This window comes from Mauremys mutica, chromosome 12 (genome assembly GCF_020497125.1).
Source record: "Mauremys mutica isolate MM-2020 ecotype Southern chromosome 12, ASM2049712v1, whole genome shotgun sequence".
NCBI classification, from domain to species: domain Eukaryota; kingdom Metazoa; phylum Chordata; order Testudines; family Geoemydidae; genus Mauremys; species Mauremys mutica.
The window spans coordinates 23086325-23109363 of NC_059083.1; the positions used below are offsets into that span (position 1 = coordinate 23086325).

The 23039-nt window shown below is 53.4% G+C and overlaps 1 pseudogene; it reads left to right on the forward strand.

The window, feature by feature from the left end:
- The first annotated feature begins 1422 nt into the window (after window positions 1-1422).
- The window catches only part of LOC123344864, a 136714-nt pseudogene continuing 115097 nt past the window's right edge, over window positions 1423-23039 (forward strand).

The window sequence follows — 23039 nt, forward strand, 5'->3', positions numbered from 1 at the left end:
CTGACTGAATGTCTCTAAGTAACCAGCTGCACACGGTACATCCGACAGCCACTGGAGAGAAATGACAGGTACGATATGCACCATTCCAGTCTTTTCCCTTCCTGTAACCCTGTACCAAAGCACTGAATCTGCTCCGCTCTGCAATGCTGAGTGAAGACCCAGGTACCTGAGGGAGCAGCAGGGGAAAGGTGTTTGAACGATGCCTGCAAATCTCAAGCCCCGCGGAGACCAGCAAATGATCAGCACTTCCCTCCGCTGAGCCGCAACGTCTATTAACCATGTTGTTAAATGCTGCAATGCTGGACACGGGTAACTAGCTGCATCCGCAGCAGCATCTCTGCCCAGCGCGGCTCCCCTGCCACAGCTGAATTCCCTCCCCTTCTCCCCAATTTCGGCTTCCCAGGCCTCCTCAGTCTGTCCCCACATCCCCTCCTGCAGCCGCAACGGGCAAGTGGCCTGAGAGGTCTCTGTTTATCCCACACCAGGTACCCTGCAGCCCCTAGTGCGAGCTCCCCGCACACCCGCTGCCCTCGGCCATTGGGCCCCAGCCCTCACCTGGGAGACAGGAGCTTGGTCTCCCTGCAGTCCCTGGTCTCTCTGCTGGGACTGACAAACAGGGAGAAAATGGGGGCAGGCCTTGCTGGGAGTGGTTGTGTTACAGGGGCACCTGCCCCACTAGGGCCCAGGCTGAGCTCCCAGCACATTCCACAGGCCCCTGAGCTGCCATCAGATGGACTTTCAGCCTCGGTCTGTGTGGTGGTGGGGGAGGCTCTGGGTTACTGCCCTGGGGGAGCTGCTGGGGGAGGGAGGAGATTTACCTGTTCACAGACAATTTTAACAGTTCTAAAGCTTCAAAATTTTTGACTCTCAGTGTCCAGTGTCATTAAATAGTTCTGGTCTGACCAAAATATTGTCTGATCCCCCCATAATTTCCCACAAGCGTGAACATTTTAATTGGAATGAAATGCTTAAAACCCAGATTGTTGTGCAGCTGTGAAAGTTTAAATCAATAAATATAAAAATTGATTAAAATAAACATCTGTCAAAATTATATATTATAACAAAATAGTTCTGCCCAGCCTGACTATCACTCCTTAGATACCCAGCTCCTGCTCCTCCAGGTTCAGCCTCACAGGGGGATGTCTCAGTGACCCTCCCCACCAGCTCAGGGGCTGATTGCAGGCCCGGAGCCCTTTGGGGTTTTAATTACAGGCTGATTTCACTGAAAGTTACCTGTCACTGGTGTGATTGTACATTTTTACACTAAAGCCTCCAAGGGTAAAATTGGCTGGGTCCTTCCTGCTCAGCAAACAGCAGGAGTCATTTTCAGGCAAGAAAACACCCCCTTGCTGCTGCAGGCGGGGCATAGTTTGAATTCAGGAATTTGAAACAAAGCCTGTTACAAACTGCCCAGAGAGAGCCATGGCTGCAGAGAACTCCATGAAAAGTCTCCAGGAGGAAGCGACATGTCCCGTCTGTCTGGAGTATTTCACAGAACCTGTCACTCTGGAGTGTGGGCACAATTTCTGCCGAGCCTGCATCAGCCAGTGCTGGGAGGGATCCGATACAGCCGCCTCCTGCCCTCAGTGCAGAGAAACTGTGCAACAGGGAAACCTCAGGCCCAACAGGCAGCTGGCAAGGATCCTAGAACTCGTCAAGCAGTTGAGTTTACAGGCGGCAAAAGGAGCAGGAGGGGACGGGGTGTGTGGGGAACACCAGGAAGCTCTGAAACTGTTCTGCGAGGAGGATCAAACCCCCATCTGTGTGGTGTGCGACAGATCCCAGGCTCACCGCGCTCACACAGTGGTTCCCATCTAGGAGGCTGCCCAGGAGTACAAGGTAGGGAATAGCTGTCAAATTTAATGGGTTAACTTTGGGGTTTTAATGACAGGCTAATTTCACTGAAAGTTACCTGGCACAGGTGTGACTCATCATTCAGCTCTGCAAAGTCTTCATTGTGTGGGGAGATGCTATAACAAAATTAATGGTCTGGCAGTGCGGCAACAGAGGCAAAATATCAAATCTTGAAAGCAGGATTTACCCCACCCCCAGAAGCACCGCTCACTCCATGCCCCTCCCCTCCATTGCTCTCCCCCACCCTCACTCACGGTCACCGGTCTGTGGCAGGAGGTTGGGATTCAGGAGGGGGTGGGGGCTCTGGGCTGGAGCCGAGGCGTTTGCAGTCTGGGAGGGGGCTCTGGGCTGAGCCTGGGGCAGAGGGTTGGGGTACAGGAGAGGGCTCCAAGCTGGGGCAGAGGGTTGGGGTGCAGGTGAGGGCACAGGGTGCTGGTTCTGGGAGGAGGGTCAGGACTGGAGTAGGGGGTTGGGGTGCAGGAGGGGGTCTGGGAAGCTGGCTCTAGCTGGGCGACACTGACTTACCTCAGGTGGCTCCCGGTCAGTAGAGCAGCGGGGCTAATGCAGGCTCCCTGCCTGTCCCAACCCTGCGCCCAGTGATGAGCTGCCAAAATCTTAACAACGGGTTCCCTATAAAAAGTTCTGATTTAAGAGGGGGGGAAGCAGGGGAGGGCCCGGGGGAGACATCCTTGTGGGGCCAGGGGTCCCTGCAGAGCCCGGACCAATTGACTCACTTTTCCCCTCTCCTTCCCTCCCCTCTGGCCAGCCCTGGAGCTTGCAGCAGCCCCCCCACACCTTGACGGGCCTCTCAAAAAGCGGCAGCAGGACAACATCGGAACTCAGCTGAGATGCCCAGCAGATGCCGACGGCTGGCCACGCTGCAGCTGGGAGAAGCGGGGGAAGGGCCGGGGGAGCATCAGCCTCCCCAGCTGGGAATCCTGGGAGCAACAGGATGGTCCGGCCCACGGACCAGAGTTCTTTGCCCACTCCCTGTCCCTTTAACAACCGGTTCTCCACGGAGGTCTATTTTTAGCAACCGGTTCTTGGGAACCTGTGGGAACCGGCTCCAGCTCACCACTGCCTGCGCCACTCCTGGAAGGGGCCAATGTGCCCCTGTGGCCCCTGGAGGGGAGCATGTGGCTACACACGCTGCCTCTCTCTGCAGGAACCAATCCCACAGCTCCCATTGGCCACAGTTCCCCATTTCTGGCCAATGGGAGCTGCGGGGATGGTCCTTGCAGGCGAGAGCCAGGTGAAGGGAATGCTGCCCTCACCCCAGGCTGTGGGGACATGCTGGACCCTTCTGGGAGTGCCGCACGGCTGGGGCAGGCAGGGAGCCTGCCTGCGCTGCCAGAGATCGTGATTGACTGGGAGAATCTCCAGGATCTATTAGTCAATTGCAATTGATTGGTAGGTGATCACCGGTCTAGCGCTAGACAAAAGGTGGGAAGGGAAACTGAGGCACAAACTGGGGCAGTGAGTTGCACACAATCACCCAGCATGTCAGTGACAGAGCTTAGCATAGAACCCAGATGTCCTTAGACCCTGGCCAAGGCCCAAACCACTTTGCCATGCTGCCATCTTAGCATCAGCCCCACCCAGTGATGAAGTGTCTCCGTTAGGAGGGAGAGACGCCTTGATAAAGGTCCCAGGCCCACCAGGGAGAGGAGGTTTCTCACTGGGATTCTGAACTCCTGTGCTGCTCCACGAGGGATTTAACTCAGATGCTGCCGGCCTGCACTAGCGGAGATCACTGGGCTAAAGAGTGTGTGGGACCCCGAGCACCTTCAGTCCGCACACAAAAGGGCTCCAGACAGCTCAGGTCCATGCCAAGTACCACTGGGATTTCACTGGTTCTGCTGACCAGTGCCAGTCTAACCTGTTCTGTTCTGTTGTGTACGTGGGCAAGGACCAGCCAAAGTGGTTACATTAGTCCAGGGTCTCAAACATGTGCCTGCGAGGTTATTTTCTGTGGCCCGCAATCTCCTCGCGGCCTCCCCCCAGCGTTTATCTAGAGCGGCTCCGGCCCCACGCGCACCAGGGGCAGGGCAGGTTCCCTTCCTGTCGGCCGGCTCTGCCCTCGCGCCACTCCGGGAAGCGGACGGAACCTGGGGGAGCAGAGGCGCAGGGGTGTGTGTGTTGCTGTTGCTTCAGGCACCACCCCCAGCGGATCCCATTGGCTGCGGTTCCCCGTTCCCAACCAATGGGAGATGTTGGGGGCAGTGCCTGAAGCAACAGCAACACACACACCCCGTGCCCCTGCTCCCGCATTTTCCAGCGGCTTCCCGGAGCGGCGCAGGGGCAGGGCAGGAAGAGCCTGCCCTTCCCCCGGTGCACGCTGGGACAGAGCCTGCCCCCCGAACTGCTCCTGCAATCGAACCTCCTGCCCTGAGCCCCTTGCCGCATCCTGCACCCCGACCCCCTGTCACACCCCTCCTGCATCCCAACTCCCTGCCCTGACCCCCTGCTGCACCCCACACCCCAACCCATTGCCCTGAGCCCCCTGCCATGCCCCTCCTGCACCCTAACTCCCTGCCCTAACCCCCTGCTGCACCCTTCATCCCTCCTGCACCCCACACCCCAACTCCCTGCCTTGAGCCCCTGCCTCACCCCACACCTGGGGGCGGGGGGGGCGGAGTTGGGGTGGGGATTTTGGGGAAGGGGTTGGAATGGGGGCAGGGAAGGTTTGGAGTGAGGGCGGGGCCGAGGGCGGTGTGGGGAGGTGTCAGTAATGCGGCCTTCAGGCCAATGTACTAGTCCTCATGTGTCCCTCGTGGTCATTTGAGTTTGAAACGCCTGCATGAGTCCCACCAGGCAGCCTTTTGAAATCTCCCAGAATGCACTGCTTCCGGGATCTTTACCAGGGAATGGGACAGTGGGGCATCTGCCCAGGGGGCATTGCCACGGAAAGGCTTTAGGACAGTAGTAGGGCAAAGCCAAAGCCATTCTTTACACAAATCTGCATCATGTCTAATTAGGGAGGTCACCGAGGCATCCCCAGAACATCGGATATACCCACGCCTGCCTGCATGGGCCCGTCCTCACTAGTATCACTCACCCTGTGTGGGACCCACCACCGCTTTTTTCAGTGTGCCACCTGCCTGCATCATTCTGCATGAAGGTGCCACTCCCATCCTCATGGATGTCCTCCTGCATCCTCCGTCTCCTCCTCTCCCTTTTGCACCAGACAAAGCCACGTTCAGTGGCAAGTCCCTACCGGACAGGGACAGTGCTCCACAAAACTGGGATTGCGCAGCTTCAAACCAGACGAATGGCCTCCCGACGTCTCATGGGGTTTGCCCTGGTGCTTAAACCAGCTCTGCCCAACCAGTGCAGTCCCCAGGGCTTCAAGGGTGAAACCTGGGTGGCTTCAAGGATTTGTATCACTTGGTTCTTTAAACCTTCTACAAAACAGGTTTATTGATTCACTCCCATGTAACTCCAGTGCCCTGTTTGCTCTGTACCACTAATCAGTTCACAAATACCAGTAAAGCTTGGTTATAATTGAAATCCCTAATTACTAAAAACACTGAACCGGAATTGGTAATGAGTCTGAATGTGACACGCTCCCAATCTCTATTAATGAGGTTTGATCTCCTTGGTGGCCCTGATGTCACAAAGCGATTAGAACTACAGTCATCTTGGGTTTTGGGTGCAAAAACACCCACTTCCAAGCACCTCTCAACTATCCAGATGAAACCGCCCAAATCATTTCTGTTTTTTCAGGAAAGAATCCAGGCCCATTTGAAGACTCTGAGGGAAGAGAGAGAAAAGCTGCTGGGATTGAAAGCGACTGGAGAGGGGAATAGCCGGGATTATCTGGTAGGTGCCTGTTGTTATGAATCAGCAGAGATTGGTAGTGGGAGGTCTGTTTGGAGGCAAACTCCTGTGTGGCCTTGGTGAACATGGGCTTATGTGTGTATTTCTCCATGACCATGGATTGTTGGGTTTGATTTATGTGTAGACAAGCCCTAAGCTTCCCTTTCAATTGATGAGTAGCCTTTGTGGCTTACCCAGAAATCCCCCCAAGTGAACTGAATGTCCCTGTGAAGTGCTGTCAACTGTGTCTAGACATTTTGTGCATTTTAAAACGTTTGTTTCTTTTAACTCCCCTGACGTCTCTGTCAGTGTAGTGCTGAGTCCTGCCTCCTGCTGCTCTGGGTCTGAATTTCCACAGACCATAAATAACAGAAGATGCTGACCATGACTGACAGAGAAACTTCCCTTTCAGGGGGATACCGGGGCCAAAGGGGAAGGTGTGAGAGAATCCCCTGCCTAGTACCCAAAGGGTAGAGTCAAATGTCAGAAATTATAGGATTTTCACAGAAAATCACTCTCCTGCACACTCAGCTCTCCATGAAAGGACCCTGGGCTCTATCCATGTCCCTGACCAGCCCTTGCCCTATTTTCATACAGAAACAAACACAAACCGAGAGGCAGAAGATTGTATCTGAATTTCAGCAACTGCGGCAGTTCCTGGAGGAACAAGAGCGACTCCTGCTGGCCCAGCTGGAGAAGCTAGATGAGGAGATTGTGAGGATCCAGAAGGAAAATGTTAGTAAACTCTCTGAGCAGATTTCCCATCTCGGTGAGCTGATCAGTGAGCTGGAGGGGAAGTGTCAGAAGCCAGCGAGTGAATTCCTACAGGTGAGACTGAATGAGAAACATAGGTGGGTGCTCCAGGACAGCCAGCTCTCCCCCTCAGTGCTACCCACCATCAGCCCTGCCGATCAACTCCTCCCCCTTCTTCCAGCACCATCTGCCTGCTGCAGTCAGCTGTTCCACTGTGTGCAGGAGATGCTGGGAGGGAGGGGGAGGAGCGGGGAGGGTGTGTGCTCATGTTAGGATTCCCTCCCCACTTTGAACTCTGGGGTACAGATGTGGGGACCCACATGAAAGACCCCTAATCTTATATTCCATCAGTTTAGGTTAAAAACTTCCCCAAGGCACAAATTCCTTTCCTTGTCCTTGGACGGTATTGCTGCCACCACCACCAACTGATTTTAAACAAAAATTCAGAGATGGGTCACTTGGAATCCCTATTCCGCCAAAATATCCCCCCAAGCGCCTTCACCCCCTTTCCTGAGGAGACTTGAGAATAATATACCAACCAATTGCCTTTAATGTAAGTACAGACCAGATCCTTATCTTTAGGACACTAAAATCAATCAGGTCCTTAAAAGAAGAACTTTATTATAAAGAAAAAATACAAGAATCACACCTGCAAAATCATTGATAGAAGGTAACTTTACAGGGTAATAAAAAGATTTAAAACACAGAGGACTCCCTTCTGGACTCAGCTTCACAGTTACAAAAACAGGAATAAAACTACCTCTTAGCATAGGGAAAATTCACAAGCTAAAACAAAAAAATATCCTAACACATTTCCTTGCCTTAGTTAGAATTTTTGTAATCTTAGATGGATCATTTCAGGTAGCTTTTCAGGAGATGTTGTAGCTGCTTGGTCTGTCTCTCGATCAGGAGAGGAAACAAACAAACAGAGCCCAAACAAAACATCCCCCAACCCACCAGATTTGAAAGTATCTTCTTTCCTTATCGGTCCTTCTGGTCAGGAGCCAACCAGGTTATCTGAGCTTCTTAACCCCTTAGAGGTAAAGCGATTCAGTACAGCTGCAAGGAGGTATTTTATGTTACTCTTTCCTTAATATTTATGGCAGCTCACAAGAGGAGGTGAGGAAGAGACAGGGTGGAGGTTGAGTGGGAGTGGGAAGAGTTGGGCTGGGGTGTGGCATTGGGGAAAGGTTTGGAGTGGTGGTGGGGCATGGGGTTGAGCAACCCCCGGAACAATTGGAAACCAGCACTCATCATTAGAAACATTTCAGACCCCCACAGAGGGAAGAGCGGGCTGCTGAATCATAAGCACTGGAGTCCAGCAGTCGGAGATCTCAGTGTAACTCGGCATGTGCATTCCTGACCTCTGAGTGAGTATTATTCTTAGCAGAGTCACAGAGATATGAAAGATGGAAAAGCCCCATTAGCTCAGGGAATCAATGGCCCTGGGGCCAGGGCAGGGTCTTTTCCCCCATACTTCCTAAATCCCTTCCCTGGAATCCCCTGTGTGTGTGTGTCAGAGAGGACTGAAATTCTTTTGTCTCTCTCTCCTCTAGGATGTCAGAACCACCTTGAGCAGGTATGTGGCTCCCTCGCACTCCTCAATGCTGGGAAAGAGCTTGATGATGAGGGTAGCGCTGCATCTCCCCAGGGCTCTACATCAAAATGTGTGGGGAGATCACATGTTGGATACAAATCTCTCTGATCAACTCCATCCTGGTGTGCTCACCCTTGTACAGAAGATTCTGGAATTCTCCAGTCAGTGGGAAAGACTGACCTCAAGTATTTTGTAGAGATGTCACATCCCTGGGGGACTGGCTGCCTCAGGATTGTGGAGATGGACTATGGGCCTGTCACTGCAGGGCACTGGTCACGATTCATCCCAGGGCAGTAGTTTTCAAGAGCCTTTCCCCATCTGAGGGCTGTTTGGAGACCTGTGAGAAATGAGCTGGGGAAGGGGTAGCTGGTGTCTCAGTCTAGTTCCTAGAGGCAGATTTCTACAGCACTTCACCTGGGAACCTTCTGTCCCTGAGAGCATGGAGGCCAAGGAGCGAATTGGCCATGGAGACTCAATTCCCCTTTTGTGCCCAGAGCCGATCTCTCCAGACCAGAGTTGAAGAATATTAATGACCTTTGAAGGGAAGATTGCTTGGCCCTGGGCTGTGTTGCATCTGCTCTGAGGCTGGGAGAGCTCGAGGAATTCTAACTCCAGTCCCATTAGAGCAGCGACTCACTAGCCAGAACTTATAATGAGTCACACAGTAAAATATAATCACGTGAAATTGTTTCCCTCCAGGTGTGAGAAGGGGAAGTTCCAGCAGCCAAAGGAGATTTCTCCTGAACTGGAAGAGCGAGTCAGCGGTTTCTCCCAGAAAACAATTGCGCTAATCGAGATTCTGGGGAAGTTCAAAGGTACTTAGAAGGGATCTAGGAATGGAAATTGGGATAAGCCTCTGAGAAGAGAATGGAGCTGATCAATTGGTTCACACTTAGATGATGCTGTTAAATTAAGAAATGACTCAAAGACTTTAAGGCCAGAAGGGACCATCATGATCATCCAGTCTGACCAACTGCACACTGCAGGCCACAGAATCTCACCCACCCACTCCTGCAATTGACCCCTAACCTCTGGCCAAGTTACTGAAGTTCTCAATCATGATTTTAAAACTTCAAGTGTAACTGGTTGAGCACTCAGCAGTGCGGCGTCTCCTGCTGGTCAGTCAGGGAATTAGCTTTCCTGCTCCAGAGTGCCCCCTGCTGGCCAGTGTCTCTCCTGCCTCAAGCCCCTCCATGTCCCTCCTGGACCCCAGTGCCCTTTACCTTGGGGTTCTGCGCACAGCAGTACCCCCACACTCTGGGTCTCCTCTCCCAGGGGAATCCCAACCCTCTATACCCACCTTGCCTCAGTGGTTACTGCCAGTCATCTAGCCCCCTTTCTCTGGGGCAGCCTGCAGTCCACAATGTCCACTCATCATTAGCAAAGGGGTTGGATCTACTGCCTTTCTAGCCCTAGTACCATCCCTGGCCCTTAACAAGGCCTCAGCCTGGGGACTTGCCAGGCCAGAGCTCCCCAGCTCTGCCTGCCCCGCCCCAGCCCTGCTCTGTGTAAGGTACATTGTGCTCTGCTCCCAGGCAGCCCTGCAGTGAGACTCTTGCCTGCCTAGCTCCCAGCCCTTTGATCAGGGCCAGTTGTGGCCGAATTGGGTGTGGCCCCAGCTGCGGCTGCCTCCCCAGTCAGCCAACCTCAGCTACTTTTCACCTTTTACCTCCTTTTATCCCAGAAACAGGATAACTGCCCTGTCCCTGTTCTTTTATTAGTTGTCCCCCGCAATTAGTGGGTTTCTGAGGCCCTGTGGAACCTCCCCTTAGGCTGGGGGGGGGGATCCGTTAGCATGGGGCGGGCTTTGCCCGCCCCGTTTCCCGGAAACCCAATAGATACACAAGTTACAGAGAATCCACCACTGACTCTAGTTTAAATCTGCAACTGACCCGTGCCCCAGGCTGCAGAGGAAGGAAGGAAAAAAATCCCCAGGCTCTCTGTCAATCTGACTTGGGGGGAAATTCCTTCCCCACCCCAGATATGGTGCTCAGTTGGATACCGAGCATTTTGGCAAGACCCAACAGCCAGACACGTGGCAAAGAATTCTCTATAGCTCAGAGCCCTCCCCGTCTACTGCCCCATCACCAGCCATGGGGCACATTTCTCAAAGGCAGATCCAGCCCATCACTGAGCTCTGGTCCAGTTTGCAGTTAGTTTGGGCCAAATGGGCTGTAGGGAAGGAGAAAGCCCCTCCCCCACGGTCAGGGATCCCTCCAGCCCAGGGGCCTCTGGTGCCTCCTCCCCAGCACCTGCAGACCCAAGGCGTGTTCCTGAGAGGGCTGGGAATGGGGTGGGGGTGGTGAGGGCGGGTGGAAGAGGGAGGGGGTGGACGAGGGACAGAGGGAGGTGGGCCGTGTAAAGCTGGGCCTCTGACACTCTGCACACTGGGCAAGACACACGGGGGCCATTGTCACAGGGATGTAGCTCTGGCTGGCTTTAGAACTTCCACAGTCAAAGGGACCCAAGTGGGTAAAGTTACCTTTATGCCAAAGTCTTTGTATGATCTGGGTCTAGGTTAGGACAAAAGGCAGCAAGTGAATGAGACAAACCAACTGGAGTCTGAAGGGAGAGAGGGGATGAGGAGGGAAAAGTAAATATCTTACAGATTGTGTGTCCTGGGATAGTTGTGAGGCTGTAAGGCTGCTGGCTCCATTGCTGAGAGATGCCTGATTAAGAGGGGAAAATAAATTTCAGACCTTTTTATATTAAATACCTGAGTGTGTCTCCGGGCCTCTCTGTCTGTTTCTCTGTCATAATTATAAAACAGTTTCAGAGTGGGGATGCTCTTATGAATATGAAAGTCTGAAATCTCACCTCCTTCTCCTTTCTCCCCCAAGACACTCTGCCGTCTGAACTGGAGAGAAAAAGGGGAGTATCATTTGGAGCACACAGACAGGGTGAGTCTGCAGGTGAAGATTGGCTTTAAATTATGAGAAAACTCCAGAGAAAACGTCTTCATGAGATTGTAGCTAAAGTTACCAACCAAACTGACAGCGACCATGACACACACAGCCCTAAAAATAACACATTAAACGGTAAGGAGATCCAGGGGCCCATGTCTCCCCCCACAACACACACACACTTTTAAAGGTGGGATGACCAGAACACTTTTCAGCATGGGCATAGTTTGGGGGAAGAGGGCCACATTGCCCCCCCCCACACACACACACACTGCAAGCCTTGGCAGGGGTGGAGCATGGCAGGCAGTGTCTGTGCTTTGGGCAGGGCAGCTGAGCAGCTCCTCTCTGTGTAGTGCAGCCCCTGCCCACAGCACCAATCTCGCCCTGGTGCTGGCCTGTCTCAATGGCCCCACTCCTGCTCCTCTTTCCCTGAGGCCCTGGCCAGGCCAGAAGCCAGAACCAGGCTGCCATCCAGGGACTGAACTGGGAAGCCCTGGATCCTTCACCTGCCCAGGGTGGTGCATGGGCTGGGGACATGGGCTGGGAGTGGGGACATGGGCTGGGGACTGCTGCCAAAGGCCCATGGACCCATGTCCAGGGCAGGTGGAGTATCAGGGGCTCTCCATAGCGGGCAAGTCTCCCAGCCTGGCCAGGGAGTAGGGCCTCAGTCAGGGCCATGGAGCGGGCAGGGACACAAAAACAGTCCTGACACCACCCTTAGTGCTGAGTTCATGCCCATTCTGATGAACAGAAACACTCTTAATTGAGACGCCCCCGAAAAGAGCTCTCTGCCACATCCCTCAGCTTCACCCCAGTGCAGGGGGTCCCCCATCGCTCTTCTCCAACATCCTGCCTTTCCTCTGGGCAGGGCTGGGCTCTCCCATTGGAGCCGCTCCCTGCTTCCTGGATTGGGGAGATGCTCTTCCTGTGAGACTGGCAGCTCCTCCTTTCTCTCTAGGCTGGAGATGGTGCTACCACACCCAGTGCCACCTCCTACTCTCTGGTCTTAAGTGGCTGTTCCCCATTGCTGCACCTTCCTCTCTGTTCCCTGGCCTGGGAGTGGAGGCTGCATTAGGGGAGGGAGCTTCCCTCTGGGGTATAAAGCTGGTACCTGGCACTTCTGCTCCCTTAATACAAACTTCTGACACCTTCCTGGCTGTGTCTGTGCTGCTGGGAATGGGGCAACACCAGCAGCGGGATGTGGGAGCTGAAGCCTCTGTGATAAATGAGAAACTAATAAAGTGGAACCCGTTACAAAGACTGAGGAGCTGCAGTGACATCTTTGCTCAGTCTCAGGGCTGGTCTACACTGGGGAGAGGGGTTTGATCTGAGATACGCAACTTCAGCTACGTGAATAGCATAGCTGAAGTCAAAGTATCTTACATCGATTTACCTCTCATCCTCATGGCGTGGGATCGACGTCCGCGGCTCCCCCTGTTGACTATGCTACCACCGTTCGTGCTGGTGGAGTTCCGGAGTCAACAGGAGCACTTTCGGGGATCGATATATTGTGTCTCAATCGATCGCTACCCACCGATACAGCAGGTAGTCTAGACGTACCCTCAGGTGTCCAGGACAGAGGCAGTTCCCTGGGAGCCAGGACTGTCCCAGCCTGAATGGGACTGCTGGGGAGCTTGAGAAATGGCCCCAGACTCCCCCAGGGCTGAGCTCTGCCCGTAACGCTCTGATTCTCTCTCCAGTGAATGTGACTCTCGATCCAGACACGGCTCATCCCAACCTCGTCCTGCCTGAGGATTGGAAAAGTGTGAGAGGGGGAAACACACGACAGCGACTGCCCGACAACCCTGAGAGATTTGACACTGCGCTGTGTGTGCTGGGCTGTGAGGGATTCACCTCAGGGAGACATTGCTGGGAGGTGGAGGTGGGGGGTCGGAGAGACTGGGCCATGGGCGCCGGGTTATATGGGCGGGAGGAGCCCCAACCCCAGGAATATTCAGAGCTGTGGGCTGTGCTCCACCAATATCTGGAGCTGGATTTCTCCCCTGGCCCTGCGTGGAGCAGGCACTGGCCCCTGGCTGCCACTATCATCATCCCCAGCCCCGGAGCATCCCCGCCCACCCAGTAGCATAGTGGGGTGGAAGGGGGGAAGCAGCTGCTCCCCTTTGAGCACATTTTACAAAATCAGCACCTTTCCAGGCAGCCAGCACTGGGCTCCGGACTTGGAGTCCGGACCGGGTTTTGCGTGTGGCCGCCAGCTGGCTCTGCAGGCAGCCTGGGCTGGTTGCCGGGCTCCCCCGGGGAGAGGAGCTCGCAGCTGCCCGCTCCCGGAGCCAGGGTGGGCTCTGCCGGGAGGAGGAGGGGCGGCAGCGCAGCCCCCCCCCCCCAGTGCGGCGGGGGACTGAGGAGCAGCAGCCCCGTGCAGAGCAAGGCAGCCACGCGGTAGGGAAGGGGGCTCTGAAGCTCAGCTGGTGCTGGTGGAGAGGGAAGGGGGGGGATGTTTTTTTCTCCTGGTCTCTCTTCAGCAGAGGGGCTGAGGGATCAGCAGGACCAGGAGGCAAAGGAGTGACTTTGGGTTATTGCCCCCCCCACTCCTCCCCCCCAGTGCTGTGCCCAGGGCTGTGAAAGGGGGCTTAGTGCAGCTTGTGAAGGAAGGGGGGGGGGGGTAAAGGTGCTTTAAGGTGCCAGTTGTGTATCTCAGGGGCTGCACAGTGCTCTGTAGGAGTTTTCAATTGCCTGCTAAATGCTTCCACAATGCCACCTTTTCACTCAGTACATCCTGAATAGTGGGGACTGGGGGCGGGGGAGGGGGGAGTGTAGCAGATGCCAATTTGAGGTGAATAGTCTCTTGGCCAGATTCTACTGCGTTTATGGGGCTTTGTGCCATGGGCTGGAGCAAAGTGGCTGGTGGATAACCAGGAATCTGGTTAATAATTGTTCTCTAAATTCAGCTTTCTTCTTTCTCTCTCTCTGAATTATCACTAATTCAAAATAGTAGCGTGCAAGCTGACTGGATAAAGATAATAGCATAATCTCTTGTTATAGCACTGTAAACCCTACTACCTGATTAGTAATTGGATATGTTGGCTGGCACCTTTTTTTATGTGTTCGCTCCCCCTGATGTTAGAACCTGGCTACACCACTGGGGAGGGGAGCTTCCTAGACCTGTGCAGCTGGGGCTTAGGTGAATTTTGTGATACTCTGCCCCTCCCCAGCTACTACCCTGCACCCCCCACTCCTGCACCATGCTGGGCAAGGGGCAGCCCCATCCCCAGTGAGGCTGTGGTGAGGGGTGGCAGCAGGGGAGGCCACACGTGATGGCAACTTCCCCTCCCCCCGGTACCCACCATAGGGGAGGCGAGTGGGCTTTCTGGACCTGAGAGGGACCCTAGGAGCATGTGCAGTGACTGGGGGGGCAGAAGGGGTCCCTCCCCTGGAGCTTGCTGCTGCCAGGGAGAGTGGAGGGGAGTCCTCTTTGGCCCTAGCCCTGGGCAGCTTGTCTGCACCCCAAGTTCCTTATCCCCAGCCCTGCCCCAGAGTTCTCACCTGACGGGAAAAACACGCAACTTAAATTTGGTGGTCAGTTTAGAGTATCATAGAATATCAGGTTTTGAAGGGACCTCAGGAGGTCAGCTAGTCCAACCCCCTGCTGAAAGCAAGACCAATTCCCAACTAAATCATCCCAGCCAGGGCTTTGTCAAGCCGGGCCTTAAAAACCTCTAAGGAAGGAGATTCCACCACCTCCCTAGGTAACCCATTCCAGTTCTTCACCACCCTGCTAGTGAAAAAGTTTTTCTTAATATCCAACCTAAACCTCCCCCACTGCAACTTGAGACCATTGCTCCTTGTTCTGTCATCTTCTACCACTGAGAACAGTTTAGATCCATCCTCTTTGGAACCCCCTTTCAGGTAGTTGAAAGCAGCTATCAAATCCCCCCTCGTTCTTCTCTTCTGCAGACTAAACAATCCCAGTTCCCTCAGCTTCTCCTCAGAAGTCATGTGCTCCAGCCCCCTAATCATTTTTGTTGCCCTCCACTGGACTTTCCAATTTTTCCACATCCTTCTTTGCAATGTGGGGCCCAAAACTGGACATAGTACTCTAGATGAGGCCTCACCAATGTTGAATAGAGGAGAATGATCATGTCTCTCGATCTGCTGGCAGTGCCCCTACTTATACAGCCCAAAATGCTGTTAGCCTTCTTGACAAAGGCCAGAGGAGGGAGTGTTAGTGCCTGTGCGGACTTCCAGGAAGCGCATGGTGTGGAAGGGGATGCTGGGATGCTCTGGAGGAACCACTCCTTCAAAGCCAGTCAGGACTCTGGGGGAGCCTCCTCTCTGAGCATACTGTCTCCAGGGCAAGAAGCTTACACCTTCCTGGGTCTGACCTCAGAGCATTCAGCATGCCCTTCCACACCATGCACTTTCCGCAGTGAGTCCGCCCAGGCGGGGTCCTGGGACAGCCAGAGGTCCCTGCACCCCAACTCTGCAGTCAGACGTGACTCTCAGCCAGCCAGTAAAACAGAAGGTTTATTAGATGACAGGATCACAGTCTAGAACAGACCGTGTGGATACAGAAAACAGGACCCCTCAGTCAGGTCCATCTTGGGGGGTGTGGAGCCCAGACCCAAGTTCTGGGCCTCTCCCCATTTCTCCAGCCAGCTCCAAACTGACACTCCCTCCTCTGGCCTTTGTGTCTCGATTCCGGACAAGGAGGCCACCTGATCTTTGTCCCGAACACCTTCAGTTGGCACCTTGCAGGGGAAACTGAGGCACCCACACAGTATTCAGAGAAAATATTAAGAACATTCCCACTTCATCACAACAGGTGCAACAAAATATAATACTGTATATTGAAGTAGGCAAGTGCTGCTTCTGACTTTCCACTTGTAATTGACCCTTGTAATCTTGTGGCACTGACGTGTTGTAGCTTCATTTTATATCGGCTTACAGGGCGGGAGTGGGGGGGGGACCACTATTTTGGGCCCCACCAAAAATTACACAAGCCTGCCACCTATGCAAGGTAGGGAATTGCTGTCAGATTTAATGGGTTAACTTTGGGGTTTTAATTACAGGCTAATTTCACTGAAAGTTACCTGGCACAGGTGTGACTCATCATTCAGCCTGTAAAGTCTTCATTGTGTGGGGAGATGCTATAACAAAATTAATGGTCTGGCAATGTGGCAACAGAGGCAAAATATAAAATCTTGAAAGCAGGATCTACACCCACCCCCCCGAAGCACCGCTCACTCCATACCCCCGCCCCGTCTCCATTGCTCTCCCCCAACCTCACTCACGTTCACCGGTCTGTGGCAGGAGGTTGGGATTCAGGTGGGGGTGCGAGCTCTGGGCTGGGGCCGAGGGGTTTGCAGTCAGGGAGGGGGCTCTGGGCTGAGCCTGGGGCAGGGGGTTGGGTGCAGGAGATGGCACAGGGTGCTGGGAGGAGGGTCCGGGCTAGGGCAGGGTGTTAGGGTGCAGGAGGGAGTACGGGAAGCTGGCTCCAGCTGGGCAGCACTGACTTACCTCAGACAGATCCCGGTCTGTTCTTTGCAGAGTTCCCAACCCTGCGCCACTCCTGGAAGGGGCCAATGTGCCCCTGTGGCCCCTGGAGGGGAGCATGTGGCTACACACGCTGCCCGTCTCTGCAGGAACTACTCCCACAGCTCCCATTGGCCACAGTTCCCCATTTCTGGCCAATAGGAGCTGCGGGGGCGGTGCTTGCAGGCAGGAGCCCCGTGAGGAGAACCCTGCCCTCACCCCAGGCTGCAGGGGCAAGCTGGCCCCTTCTGGGAGTGCCGCACGGCTGCCAGAGATTGCGATCGACTGGGAGAATCTCCAGGATCAACTAGTTGATCACAATCGACTGGTAGGTGACCACTGGTCTAGCTAGACAAAAGGTGGGAAGGGAAACTGAGGCACAAAGCAGGGCAGCGAGTTGCACATAGTCACCCAGCATGTCAGTGACAGAGCTTAGCATAGAATGCAGATCTCCCCAGACCCAGTCCAAGACCTGAATCACTTTGCCATGCTGCTATCTTAGCATCAGCCCCACCCAGTGATGAAGTGTCTCCGTTAGGAGGGAGAGACGCATTGATGAAGGTCCCAGGCCCAGCAGGGAGAGGAGGTTTCCCACTGGGATTCTGAACTCCTGTGCTGCTCCACGAGGGGTTAAACTCAGATGCTGCCGGCCTGCACTAGAGGAGATCACTGGGCTAAACGCTGCATGGGACCCCGAGCACCTTCAGTCCCACACAAAAGGGCTCCAGACAGCTCAGGTCCATGCCAAGTACCACTGGGATTACACTGGATTGTAGCAAAACCAACCCCAGGCTGGAGCTGACTGGTGCCAGTCTGACCGGCTCTGTTGTGTACGTGGGCAAGGACCAGCCAAAGTGGTTCCATTAGTCCCACCAAGCAGCCTTTTGAAATCTCCCAGAATGCACTGCTTCTGGGATCTTTACCAGGGAATGGGACTGTGGGGTACCTGCCCAGGGGGCATTGCCATGGAGAGGGGTTAGGACAGCACTGGGGCCACCCCCAACCCGTTCTTTATACAAATCTGCATCATGTCTAATTAGGGAGGTCACTGAGGCATCCCCAGAACATCGGACATGCCCACACCTGCCTGCATGGGCCCGTCCTCACCAGTATCAGTCACCCTGTGTGGACCCCACCACTGTTTTTTCCAGCGTGCCACCCGCCTGTATCATTCTGCATGAAGGTGCCACTCCCATCCTCATGGGTGTCCTCCTGCATTCTCCGTCTTCTCCTCTCCCTTTTGCACCAGACAAAGCCACGTCCAGTGCTGAGTCCCTGCCGGACAGGGACAGTGCTCCACAAAACTGGACTGTGCAGCTTCAAACCAGACGAATGGCCTCCCGACATCTCACGAGTTTTGCCCTGGTGCTAGACCAGCTCTGCCCAACCAGTGCAGCCCCAGGGCTTCAGGGCTGAAATCCCAGCACATATTTAAACCCTGGTGTCTTCTGAGATTTGTATCACTTTGTTTGTTAAACCCTTGAAAAAACAGGTTTATTGATTCACCCCCATGTGACTCCAGTGCCCTGTTATGCTCTGTACCATTAATTAATTCACAAATACCAGTAAAGCTTGGGTATAATTGAGATCTCTTGCTAATTACTAAAAACACTGAACCAGAATTGGTAACGAGTCTGAATGTGACACGCTCCTAGTTTCCATTAATGAGGTTTCATCACCTTGGTGGTCCTGATGTCGCAAAGCGATTAGAACCATAGTCATCTTGGGTTTCAGGTGGAAAAACACCCACTTCCAAGCACCTCTCAACTATCCAGATGAAACCTCCCAAATCATTTCTGTTTCTTCAGGAAAGAATCCAGGCCCATTTGAAAACTCTGAGGGAAGAGAGAGAAAAGCTGCTGGGATTGAAAGTGACTGGAGAGAGGAATTGCCAGGAATACCTGGTAGGTGCCTGTTATGAACCAGCTGTGGGACTGGCAGTGGGAGGTCTGTTTGGAGGCAGACTCCTGTGTGGCCTACATGAACATGGGCTTGTGTGTGTTTCTCCATGATCATGGATTGCTGGGTTTGATTCATGTGTAGACAAGCCCTAAGCTTTCGTTTCAGTTGATGAGTAGCCCTTGTGGCTTGCCTGAATTCATAGAAATGTTCCCGTGAAGTGCTTGTCCACTGGGTCTAGACATTTTGTGCATTTTTAAAACATTTGTTTCTTTTAACTCCCCTGACGTCTCTGTTAGTGTAGTGCTGAGTCCTGCCTCCTGCTGCTCTGGGTCTGAATTTCCACAGACCATAAATAACAGAAGATGCTGACCATGACTGACAGAGAAACATCCCTTTCACAGGGATACAGGGGCCAAAAGGGAAGGTGTGAGAGAATCCCCTGCCTAGTACCCACAGGGTAGAGTCAAATGTCAGAAATTTTAGGATTTTCAAAGAAAATCACCCTCCTGCACACTCAGCTCTCCATGAAAGGACCCTGGGCTCCATCCAGGTCCCTGACCAGCCCTTGCCCTATTTCATACAGAAACAAACACAAACCGAGAGGCAGAAGATTGTGTCTGAATTTCAGCATTTGCAGCAGTTCCTGGAGGAACAAGAGCGACTCCTGCTGGCCCAGCTGGAGAAGCTGGATGAGGAGATTGTGAGGATCCAGAATGAAAATGTCAGTAAACTCTCCGAGCAGATTTCCCGTCTGAGTGAGCTGATCAATGAGATGGAGGGGAAGTGTCAGAAGCCAGCGAGTGAATTCCTACAGGTGAGACTGAATGAGAAACATATGTGGGTGCTCCAGGACAGCCAGCTCTCCCCCTCAGTGCTACCCACCGTCAGCCCTGCGGATCAACTCCTCCCCCTTCTTCCAGCACCATCTGCCTGCTGCAATCAGCTGTTCCACTGTGTGCAGGAGATGCTGGGAGGGAGGGGGAGGAGCGTGGAGGGCGTGTGCTCAGGTTAGGATTCCCTCCCCACTTTGAACTCTGGGGGACAGATGTGGGGACCCACATGAAAGACCCCCTAATCTTATATTCCATCAGTTTAGGTTAAAAACTTCCCCAAGGCACAAATTCCTTTCCTTGTCCTTGCTGCCACCACCAAGTGATTTAAACAAAAATTCAGAGATTGGTCACTTGGAATCCCTATTCCCCCAAAATATCCCCCCAACCCCTTCACCCCCTTTCCTGGGGAGGCTTGGGAATAATATACAAACCAATTGCCTTGACTGTAAGTACAGACCAGACCCTTATCTTTAGGACACTAAAATCAATCCGGTTCTTTAAAGAAGAACTTTATTATAAAGAAAAAAGTACAAGAATCACACCTGCAAAATCAGGATGGAAGGTAACTTTACAGGGTAAAAGATTTAAAACCCAGAAGACTCCACTCTGGACTCAGCTTCACAGTTATAAAAACAGGAATAAAACTACCTCTTAGCATAGGGAAAATACACAAGCTAAAACAAAAAAATAACGCATTTCCTTGCCTTAGTTAGAATTTTTGTAATCTTAGATGGATCATTTCAGGTAGGTTTTCAGGAGCTGTTGTCTCTGCTTGGTCTATCTCTCTATCAGGAGAGGGAACAAACAAACAGAGCCCAAACAAAACCTCCGGCATCCCACCAGATTTGAAAGTATCTTCTTTCCTTATTGGTCCTTCTGGTCAGGAGCCAACCAGGTTATCTGAGCTTCTTAACCCCTTAGAGGTAAAGCGATTCAGTACAGCTGCAAGAAGGTATTTTATGTTACTCTTTCCTTTATATTTATGGCAGCTCACAAGAGGAGGTGAGGAAGAGACAGTGTGGAGGTTGAGTGGGAGTGGTAAGAGCTCGGTTGGGGTGTGGCATTGGGGAAAGGTTTGGAGTGGAGGTGGGGCATGGGGTTGAGCACCCCCAGGGAGAATTGGAAACCGGCACTCATCATTAGAAACATGCCAGACCCCCACAGAGGGAGGAGCGGGCTGCTGAATCATAAGCACTGGAGTCCAGCAGTCGGAGATCTCAGTGTAACTCGGCATGTGCATTGCTGACATCTGAGTGAGTATTATTCTTAGCAGAGTCACAGAGATATGAAAGATGGAAAAGCCCCATTAGCTCAGGGAATCAATGGCCCTGGGGCCAGGGCAGGGTCTCTTCCCCCATACTTCCTAAATCCCTTCCCTGGGATCCCCTGTGTGCGTGTGTCAGAGAGGACTGAAATTCTTTTGTCTCTCTCTCCTCTAGGATGTCAGAACCACCTTGAGCAGGTATGTGGCTCCCTCGCACTCCACAATGCTGGGAAAGAGCTTGATGATGAGGGTAGCACCACATCTTCCTGGGGCTCTACAGCAAAATGTGTGGGGAGATCACATGTTGGATACAAATCTCTCTGATCAGCTCCATCCTGGGGTGCTAACTCTTGTACAGAAGACTCTGGAATTCTCCAGTCAGTGGGAAAGACTGACCTCAAGTATTTTGTAGAGATGTCACATCCCTGGGGGACTGGCTGCCTCAGGATTGTGGGGATGGAATATGGGCCTGTCACTGCTGGGTCCTGGTCACTATTCAGTCCAGGGCAGTAGTTTTCAAGAGCCTTTCCCCATCTGAGGGCTGTTTGGAGACCTGTGACAAATGAGCTGGAGAAGGGGTTGTTGGTGTCTCAGCCTAGTTCCTAGAGGCAGATTTCTACAGCACTTCACCTGGGAACCTCCTGACCCTCAGAGCATGGAGGCCAAGGAGCGAACTGGCCACGGAGACTCAATTCCCCTTTTGTCCCCAGAGCTGATCTCTCCAGACCAGAGTTGAAGAATATTAATGACCTTTGAAGGAAAGGTTGCTTGGCCCTGGGTTGTGTTGCATCTGCTCTGAGGCTGGGAGAAGTGAAGGAATTCAAACTCCAGGCCCCTTAGAGCAGCGACTCACTAGCCAGAACTTATAATGAGTCACACAGTAAAATATAATCACGTGAAATTGTTTCCCTCCAGGTGTGAGAAGGGGAAGTTCCAGCAGCCAGAGGAGATTTCTCCTGAACTGGAAGAGCGAGTCAGTGGTTTCTCCCAGAAAACGATTGTGCTAATGGAGATTCTGGGGAAGTTCAAAGGTACCTAGAAGGGATCTAGGAATGGAAATTGGGATAAGCCTCTGAGAAGAGAATGGTGACGATCAATTGGTTCACACTTCGATGATGCTGTTAAATTAAGAAATGACTCAAAGACTTTAAGGCCAGAAGGGACCATCATGATCATCCAGTCTGACCAACTACACACTGCAGGCCACAGAATCTCACCCACCCACTCCTGCAATTGACCCCTAACCTCTGGCCAAGTTACTGAAGTCCTTAAATAGTGATTTTAAAACTTCAAGTGTAACTGGTTGAGCACTCAGCAGTGCGGCGCCTCCTGCTGGTCAGTCAGGGAATTAGCTTTCCCGCTCCAGAGCACCCACTGCTGGCCAGTGTCTCTCCTGCCCCAGGCCCCCCGATGTCCCTCCTGGACCCCAGTGCCCCTTACCTTGGGGTTCTGCCCACAGCAGTACCCCCACACTCTGGGTCTCCTCTCCCAGGGGCATCCCAACCCTCTATACCCACCTTGCCTCAGTGGTTACTGCCAGTCATCTAGCCCCCTTTCTCTGGGGCAGCCTGCAGTCCGCAATGTCCACTCATCATTAGCAAAGGGGTTGGACCTACTGCCTTTCTAGCCCTAGTACCATCCCTGGCCCTTAACAAGGCCTCAGCCTGGGGACTTGCCAGGCCAGAGCTCCCCAGCTCTGCCTGCCCCACCCCAGCCCTGCTCTGTGTAAGGTACCTTGTGCTCTGCTCCCAGGCAGCCCTGCAGTGAGACTCTTGCCTGCCTAGCTCCCAGTCCTTTGATCAGGGCCAGTTGTGGCCTAATTGGGTGTGGTCCCAGCTGTGTTTGCCTCCCCAGTCAGCCGACCTCAGCTGCTTTTCACCTTTTACCTCCTTTTATCCCAGGAACAGGGTAACTGCCCCACTACACAAGTTAGAGAGAATCCACCATTGATTGTAGTTCAAATCTGCAACTGACCCGTGCCCCAGGCTGCAGAGGAAGGAAGGAAAAAAATCCCCAGGCTCTCTGTCAGTCTGACGTGGGGGGAAATTCCTTCCCCACCCCAGATATGATGGTCAGTTGGATACCGAGCATTTTGGCAAGACCCAACAGCCAGACACGTGGCAAAGAACTCTCTATTGCTCAGAGCCCTCCCCGTCTACTGTTCCATCACCAGCCATGGGGCACATTTCTCAAAGTGAATCCAGCCCATCACTGAGCTCTGGTCCCGTTTGCAGCTAGTTTGGGCCAAATGGGCCGTAGGGAAGGAGAAAGCCCCTCCCCCACAATCAGGGATCCCTCCAGCACAGGAGCCTCTGGTGCCTCCTCCACAGCAGCTGCAGGCACAAGGCGTGTTCCTGAGAGGGCTGGGAATGGGGTGGGGTTGGTGAGGGCGGGTGGAAGCGGGAGGGGGTGGACAAGGGATAGAGGGCCTTGGGCCGTGTAAAGCTGGGCCTCTGACACTCTGAACGTTGGGCAAGACACACGGGGGCCATTGTCACAGGGATGTAGCTCTGGCTGGTTCAGAACTTCCTCAGCCTGTGCCAAGGTCTGCACCAGCCCCTGCAGCCACTGAACAGCAGAGTCACAAAAGGCCCCTCCCCTCTCTCCTTTTCCCGGTACAG